Source organism: Acomys russatus, chromosome 18 (genome assembly GCF_903995435.1).
Source record: "Acomys russatus chromosome 18, mAcoRus1.1, whole genome shotgun sequence".
Taxonomy (NCBI): Eukaryota; Metazoa; Chordata; class Mammalia; order Rodentia; family Muridae; genus Acomys; species Acomys russatus.
This window is the reverse complement of record NC_067154.1, coordinates 2,640,406-2,648,875: the sequence shown is the minus strand read 5'-3', so window position 1 is coordinate 2,648,875 and position 8,470 is coordinate 2,640,406.

Below are 8,470 nucleotides of genomic sequence, written 5' to 3'. Positions count from 1 at the left end.
TATTTGGAATATGCAAGGTGCACAAATCAACTAAAGATAATTTTCTGCTCTATATTTGAGCAGGTGAAAGGTATCTATCATCTTTATAAGTCTATTTGTATTGTAATATGAATCTCCATCCATGCTAGGATGGCACATCATGAGGACCAGGCAGCCAATAAGATTCATTTGCTATATGAAGGCATTCATGTCTCAACTAGTAGGAGGTCTTTCCTAGTCAAATTTAATCTTTATAAGTTTTGTTGGTAACCATATTTTTTCATTCCCTGTAGATACATAAACAAAACCACATCCCTATCTCAAAACTATTGCAGGTTTCCAGTCTGTTGTAAACACATCCTTATTGTATGTGTTGATCTAATTCCACAGTCTTCTTATATAACTCAGTGTATTTCATCTGTTGTTGTTCCCTTTTCACTGACATTAAGAAAATTTTGATTTAGGGGCTGGAATGGTGGCTCAGAGGTTAAGAGTACCTGCCAGCTCTTTCAAAGGTCCAGATTTCAATTCTGAGCAACCCCATGATGTCTCACAACCAAATGATGGCTCACAGCCATCTGTAATGAGATCTGGTGCCCTCTTCTAGACTGCAGGTATTACATGAAGGCAGAACATTGTGTGCATAATAAATAAATAAATACATCTTTTTTTATTTAGAGTTAACAAAGCATTATTTAGTCTGTCCTGGGATCTTTACTTTTGATTTTTGTTCAGTAAGTATCTCTTTTAATTAAAGTACAATTAGCTCTTTCTATACCAGCTTGTACCATAGGGTTGTGTATTATACCAGTAATGTGCTTTATTTTATAATATGCAAAGAATTGTTTCATCTTACTGGATACATATGTGGGTGCATTATCAGTCTTGATTTGTGCAGGCATCTCCATTAGTGTTTGTATTTCCAACAAATGTGCAATTACACACTCAGCCTTTTCAGAACTTAAAGCAATTGCCCATTGAAATCCTAAATATTTATCAATGGTTTGGGCAAATACATTTTTCTCCCAAATTCAGTGAAATGAAACACATCCATCTGCCAGATTTTATTTCTTTTGATGACCCTAGGGCTACTTCTAGCAAGTCATGAAGTCTGATTATACAGAGAACATGTAGGCCTTTAAAAAAAAAATGAGTATGTCTTTGGCTTGTTGCCAAGTGATAGAGAGCACTTTTTTTCCTTTGACCCTTTACTGCTAACATGCCATTTTTCGTGAAATTTTGAGGCTTCTAACACATTTCCTATTAGTAATTGATCAAGTCCCTCATTTCTTGTGCCAGTGGACCCAGCAAAACTGTATGAGACCAAATATAAGTAATATACAATGGATAGTTTCTACTTCTGATGGCCTGTTGCAATTATATAAGTAGCAAAGTTAAGTCTGAGCTATCAGGAATAAATTCAGCAGTTTCTATATGCAAAACAACTTTTTCTGCATATTGAGAGTCTATATTATATTATATTATGAGATTGAGGAAAAGGATTGTATACAATTCTGATTTTTAAACTCAGGTATATAGGCTTTGGATCATCTTACTTATTTTGTCTGATTTATAACCTGATATTCCCATCTTGTTTGTAGAAGTGTAGAGTGTAGGTGCCTCAGGAATTGATGTTCCCTTTATAATACATGAAAGAATCAAAATAGTTCTTTTTACAAACTGTAAATGATTGCTTTTAGGTTTTTGTTGTTGTTTAGTTTTGTTTGTTTGTTTGTTTGTTTGTTTTTTGCTTTGCTTTTAGGGTATTTCGTATTGATTTCTCCCAGATCAAATAGTTACTATAAGTTCTTTGCCTATTGATTACCCACAATGACATAATCTCAGTATTAGTAAGATGCACTACAATTTCTTTTTTTATATAGTTTATTCAGATTATATCCCTATTGTTATCCCCTCACTTGTATCTTCCCATTCCCACCCTCCCCTCCCTCTTTCGCCCTACTCTCCTTCCCTAGACCTCGGACAGAAGGGGACCTCCTCCCCAACCATATGACCACAGCCTATCAAGTGTCATCCAGATAGCCTGCTCTCCCTTCCTCTGCATGCCCACTGGGGGTTCCCATCAAGGGGAAGTGAGCCCATTAGGAGAAAGAATTGAAGGGAAAGAAAGAAGGAAAGAAAGAAAGAAAGAAAGACAGAAAGAAAGACAGAAAGATCCAAAATACTCTCATGTTTAGGATCAATTCGATCCACATATGCATCTTGCAGTCTTTGTTCTAGCAGCATTAACTCTTCTTCTGCTTCAGCTGTTAAATATCTTGAATTGTCTCAATCTGAATCTCCTTGTAATTGAAGAGATCATGTTAAAAGCTGTCAGAATCCATTTTGTTAAAAACAGGCTAACTCCATCCTAAAGGCAACCAACTCTGGAAAAATTGCCTGCTAGAGGGTCAAACTGACCTTATACTAAGCTACACTCTGTTTATACCCTTGTTATTTATGATTCAATGGTGTCAATGATTCATACTTTACATACTTGGTTACACTTTGGATGTACCCTAAACACTTACAGGCACACTTTCAAGATTAGCTAGAACTTCTTGTTAGCAAAATAACGAGTCAGAATGACCACCCTGTTCTCCCTACCCCTATAAGCTAGTTGCAGTTTGCACCTTTAAATATGCAATACAACTTCCCCTCATAGATGAGGTTTAGATCGCGAACTGGTCTCCCCCCTGAGCTCAGAAAAATAGACCTTTTATTTTAAGCTTCTGTGTCTGAACTGAGTTTTCTCAGCTGTCACCTTGAACCCAACAGTAATGTTTGAAACAAATTGCTTAACTCAAACCCAATGGTAGGTCTCACCCAATTAATATTTCCCATTAATTTTTGAAAATTATTAAGAGTTTGCCATTGCTCTCTATGGATTTGTACCTTTTGTGGTGGAATTTTTTGTCGACTTAGATTATAACCCAAATAGCTAATTGAATCTCCCCTCTGTATTTTTTTTTCTGGAGCAATCTATAACACCTAGCATGATAGAATTCTTTGTATTTCCTTAAAGAGTTTCTCTAAAGTATCTGTATCAGAATCAGCCAACAAAATATCCATGTAATGATAAATAATAGATTAAGGAATTTGCCTACAAATTATTTCTAGTGATTGTTGCACAAAATATTGACATAAAATTGCACTATTTAATTTATTTCCAATCCCAACCAACAGGTGTGTTATCCATCTTTATCCAAGCCTGGTCTAACTGCAATGGGGTCCTCTATTGTAAAATATCTGTAAAGCATGGCCCTCCAAACTCAACTTCTATTGCTCTCAAAGCAGATTCTAAAGAAACCTTTGATTTATTATAAGAACAAGTGTTACTTTTATACAGCTAACAATATCTAACCAGGTACTGTTACATCAAAATCCTAACATTCTCTTCAAGTGGTTTCTGCCTGGCTGCTCACAATAGTCAAAGCCAAAACTCTCTCGTCTCATTGTCTCAAGTCAGATGTCTTCTTTCAACATTCTCTGTAGAAAAAAGTTTTCCAGTGTAATTTCATTAAGGTTGAACCCACAATCAAAATTAGAAATAGAAAGGCAGTTTTAGAAGAAAAGGTAGATTTCAAAGTAATTTTTAGGCAAAATTACACCTAGATTATACATAATATTTAAGGGCAGAGGTGATCAGTCAGAGATCTTTAGAACTTTGTCAAGCAAAGTCTCAAAGCTGTTCTGGATGTCTAAAGATCATGTTGGGCAGTCAGTCAGAGAGGTCTTTGGAACATTGTCAAACAATGCCTCTATAACTCGTCCTTATGTCTCCCACATTTCCCAATAGCAAGAGGTTACATTGTATGTCCCTCCTGGATCTGTGCTCTCTAGTTCAGTGACAAATCCCAGGAAACCAGGGCATTCCAAGGTATGCAGAAACTTCTTGTTGGCATCTACAAGTGAAAGTGTCATAGTCTCCAGAGTTAATGCACCTGCCATTTTGAGCTCTGAGGTTTTTAACTGATGATTTCTTTGCAAATGGCCAAATTCATTGCAATTAAAGCACCAGGTATTTTGATATCTGAGACCTCTAGCTATGACTTGTCCTATGATATTGGCATGATGCTCCTGAGAGCAAATATAATTTGTGTCTCCTATTCATTCATCTATTGGTGTTGCTCATGCCTTTAATGGTCTAATTACTTTCTTACAAGTATTTGCATTCACAAACACCAAGGTCTCTATCAACACCTGTCCTGCGTCAGGGTTTGATACAGCCTTGTTTAGAGCTGAAACCAACCTCTGTAAGAAGTCTGGGATGGTTTCTCTAGAGCATTGTATTAGTAAATGAAGTGATTCTTTTATCAAGCTCCTCAGTCATATCCCAAGCTCTTAATGCTGCCAAACAACATTGTTCTATAAAGACATCATTGGATGGAATTTCTTTTAGGCCAGCATAATGCCCTTCACCAAGCGATTGATTGATCTTTAACATTTTTTTGTGACTTTCTCTTTCCACCACGATAACCATAGTAACTGCTGACCAGCTTCTAACACCGCTGACACCAATCCAATCTTTGGGAATAATTCTTTTTTTGGGTAGCCCAGTTACTTAATATTGGTTTAATGAATGAGGAATGTATTCCATAGGACGCAACAGACCCTTTTAAAAGGCTATAAATCTTAACATTTCTACTGGATGCCACGTTATCTCATCATACTCAGGATGAACATCATTAGCAGGCATGTGCCTCACAATTTCTAGGAAAACTGATGGTGAACTGGCTCAAGATTAACCCTTTCGCCCTGTATGGCCTCCTGCTCTTCCTGGTCCCTTGTCACAAGCTGGGGTTGTGGGGACCTGACAGCAACAGTCCATGGGGCAAAGCAGAGCAGCGATTATGGAAAGCTCTGGCTCTCTGCTACCAGATCTTAACCCTTCTGTAGAGAAGCAGGAAGGAAGCGCTCACATAAAGTGCCCCAGCAGGTTCTAATGGGTGGTCAGACTGCAGTGACTCAGCTGCTCCTTCATGAAGTGACTCAGGCTGGCCGTGGTAAGCACAGTATTGTACCAGGAATGATTCCTTCACAAGCATGTTTGAGCACTCATTGCAAAGTGGCACCATGCTGGAGACACAACTCAACCCCATTCTGAGAGGTAGCATTATTGTGGCCCTGAGGATTGTAGTAGGAAATTAGAGATGTGCGTGTGAAAGGAGTCAAGGGTCAGGGGCAATGTGAACCTACAGATCCGAGTTGCATTATTTCAGATGCAAAAAAGTCTTAGTTTTTCTCCAATCCATATTCCCAATGATCCTCTTATTTAAAAGAGCCAAGTTTTAAATGCTAGTGTTTGTCTTGAAGATGATACATGCCCTATAATGACTGTAACCAAAAAGACATTTCTTTTTATTATTTATTTATTCAGATTACAACTAAATGGTTATCCCATCATTTGTATCCTCCCGTTTCTCCCCCTTTTCCCCCACCCTATTCCCCTCCCCCACTATATAGTCATAGGCTACTAAGTCTCATCTTGGTAGCCTGCTTATTCTTTCTTTGAGTGCCCTCAGGCCTCCCGACCAAGGAGAGGCCATCAAAATGGGGCACCAGAGTTCATGCAAAAAGACACTTCTAAAATGACGATAATGAAGACCCACAAAATCTCTGAAGCAGAACGTCGGACTCTACATCGTCTCAGCTGATGGATGCTGGGAGCTGCTTTAAGTAAACTGCACACTCATTCAGTGTATTTCATAAGCATTTATTGAGTGTGCTAAGTACTCACTCAATAATGTGGTTGTTAGCAGAAACATAGGATAACAGTGAGCAAGCCACAGGAATGAGTTTCTGCTTTATTCTGATGGAATTATTAATAGTGAAAAGAGGCCGTTATGAAACCTACTGGCTGAGCAGCAGAGGCAAGATTAAGTTCTAGGATTCCACAAAAGGATGTGAAAGGCTCTGGTGTTGCTGCACTTGACTGGGTGGAGAGGAAGGTAGGAAGACCTCCTCACTGCTTGGAGAGCAGAGGGGAGGCCTGAGGCAGTTGACCTGAGGAACAGTTTTTACAGTCAAGGAAAAAGCCAGACAAGTGAGATGACAACAGAGGGCACAGGAAACACCCAGTCAGGTGTGAAGCATAGATCAGCAGTAGCAGGTGAGAGAGGCATGGGGACTGTGTGTGTGTCTGTCACAGGCTGTCTTCTGAGCCTGCTTGCATTTCCGCACACTCCTGGCATTTGAGCTGGGGGTCCTCCAAGGATACCGAGGTGGATTGTGAGTGGTCCAGGTCTCCATTTTCTTGAAATGAGCACAGGATTTCTTTTAAGTCTCCAAGGGCTTCAATCTGCTGCTTCAGCTGCCTCTGCCTTTCTTCATATTCACACGCTTTCTGCTTTATTACTTTAAAAGAAGTAAAGTGGCTTCAGTTTATGTAGTAATTTGATGAGGAACAGTGTCCTGTCTCTGGTCTGGATCAGTTCAAAAATACCCACAGTAATTGTCGCTGAAATAAGAAGACAGAGTGGTCTGAGCAGAAACTGCTCCGTTCAGCCTCTGCTTCAGTTTGTCTCAGGATGGAACGCAAGCATTTATTGCATTACTCTGCACACCTTTATGGTAGAACAAGGTCGCACAGCATTCATTCATTCATTCATTCATTCATTCATAGACTAGAGCACGTAGCAGGACTGCCAGTGACAACTCTTTCATGAGCACACCTCTGGCTCTAAGGACATTTGTTACATCACAGCTTTGGGTGTGACTTAGGAACAGAAAAGCTTTATTGTAGAAACCTACTGAGGTCATAGTAGTCAGGTGCAGATTCCTCACAATTGAACCTTTAAATTCACGGTTGTCAGAATGACTGTGTACCTGCAGCTAGCTTGAAATACTAGGCTGAATCAGCCAGACCAGAATGGCACTGGGTCAGGCTTTCCCACTGGTTCTCATGCAGTGCTGGTTAGGGTCTTGAGGTGCCCTATATTGTGTATGGGACATGTTCCAGGTACATGACTTTCATACTAAGTGTCCCATGTAAATAGCATAGGAAATACACGTTTTTGAAGGCTGTTTTTAAAGCTATTCTTATTCACAGACATTTGCCAGTGACTTTCAAAGTAAAATATTTCAGAGGTCAAATAGGAATGAGTAACAAAATCAAAATGAGAGAGGATGTGTGTATTGAGGTGACACAGACAACACTGTCTTCTTCACAGGGGAAACCTGCTGTGCCCTCATTTTACTGACAGGCAAGTCTGTAGAAAAGAACACTGTAGGGCAGTAAGGGGAGGAGCTACTCATAGCAATCCCGGGAGAATCGGGCCCTCACCCGTATCCACAGGTGCAGCACACAGAGGTATGAGGTACTGAGAGGCAACTTAATAAATGCATGCTTCTGCTGTTTTTCAGACGAGGTTTCATTGTGTCGCCTAAGCTGGCAATCCTCCTGCCTCACCTTTTCAGCTGCTGAGATTACAGGTGTGCACCACCCAGCTGCATGCACCACTGTTTTTTGAAAGGCGAGGTCTCGTTAACCCTGCCTGCATACTACCATTTAAAACACTCCCACACAACAACAAAACCAAAATAATTCTTGATTATTCTTGCTTTTTTCCTGAGGAATTTCAGAATTATAGTACACACTGCTTCAAGAGATGGGCTTTGAAGAGAAATCTTAGGAAAAGACCTTGATGTCTCTTACAGCAAGAGGAGGTGACCTGCAGGATGGGTCACCGCTGGCTCCATCCTGCTGCCTGGGGGCAGAGAGGCTGCAGGGAGCATCCTGAGCTCCAGGCGGTGCCTGTCTCTACATGGGCCAAAACGCTCTGCAGTTTTAGAGTCAAGCACTTTGGTTGGTTCTGTCTTGTCAGTTAGCTTTTCTGTACATGAAAGTACTTGTGGGTCTACCTGGAAAACAAAGCTGTGTGATTCAAGCACCTAAAATACCTGCATTTTCTGTCTGTCTCTCTCCATCTGTCTATGTATCATTTATGTCTGTGTATACGTGTAAAACTGTTTTTTCATGTGTTTCCTCTGTGTCGTGCTGTTCTTGTAATGGGCTCTTTCACTTGATATAAACCATCTTTTATGAGTGTGTTCATCGTTTTATCACCTACCATTTAGATCTGAGTGATGTCTCTAAACCACACTGTTCATTAGTTAACGAGCCACCTACCTTCTTGGAATTTTATTAATGTGTCTTCAAACAATCCACTGCCAAGCAGTAAGGTCTCAATCTCTTTATAGTCTAGAGAGAAAAGCAATTTCCTCTGTTGATTTTAATGTGACTAAATCAGTCAGAGAGAAACAGAAACTAACCCCCAGTATGGAAGAGTAAGCAGCAGAGGCTGCTCACTGCAGAGGCCCAGCAGGGACCCGTGAGGAGCATCTACCCAGTATCCCTGCAGCTGGACCATCTCAGGGGAGAGCACCTGTGTTTCAGGGAGCCCCCAGGTGATTCTGAGGGACCCACAAATTTTAGAATCCTTGGTCTTGAGAAAATAAGTAAATAAACTTATGTAACAAATGGGCCTTT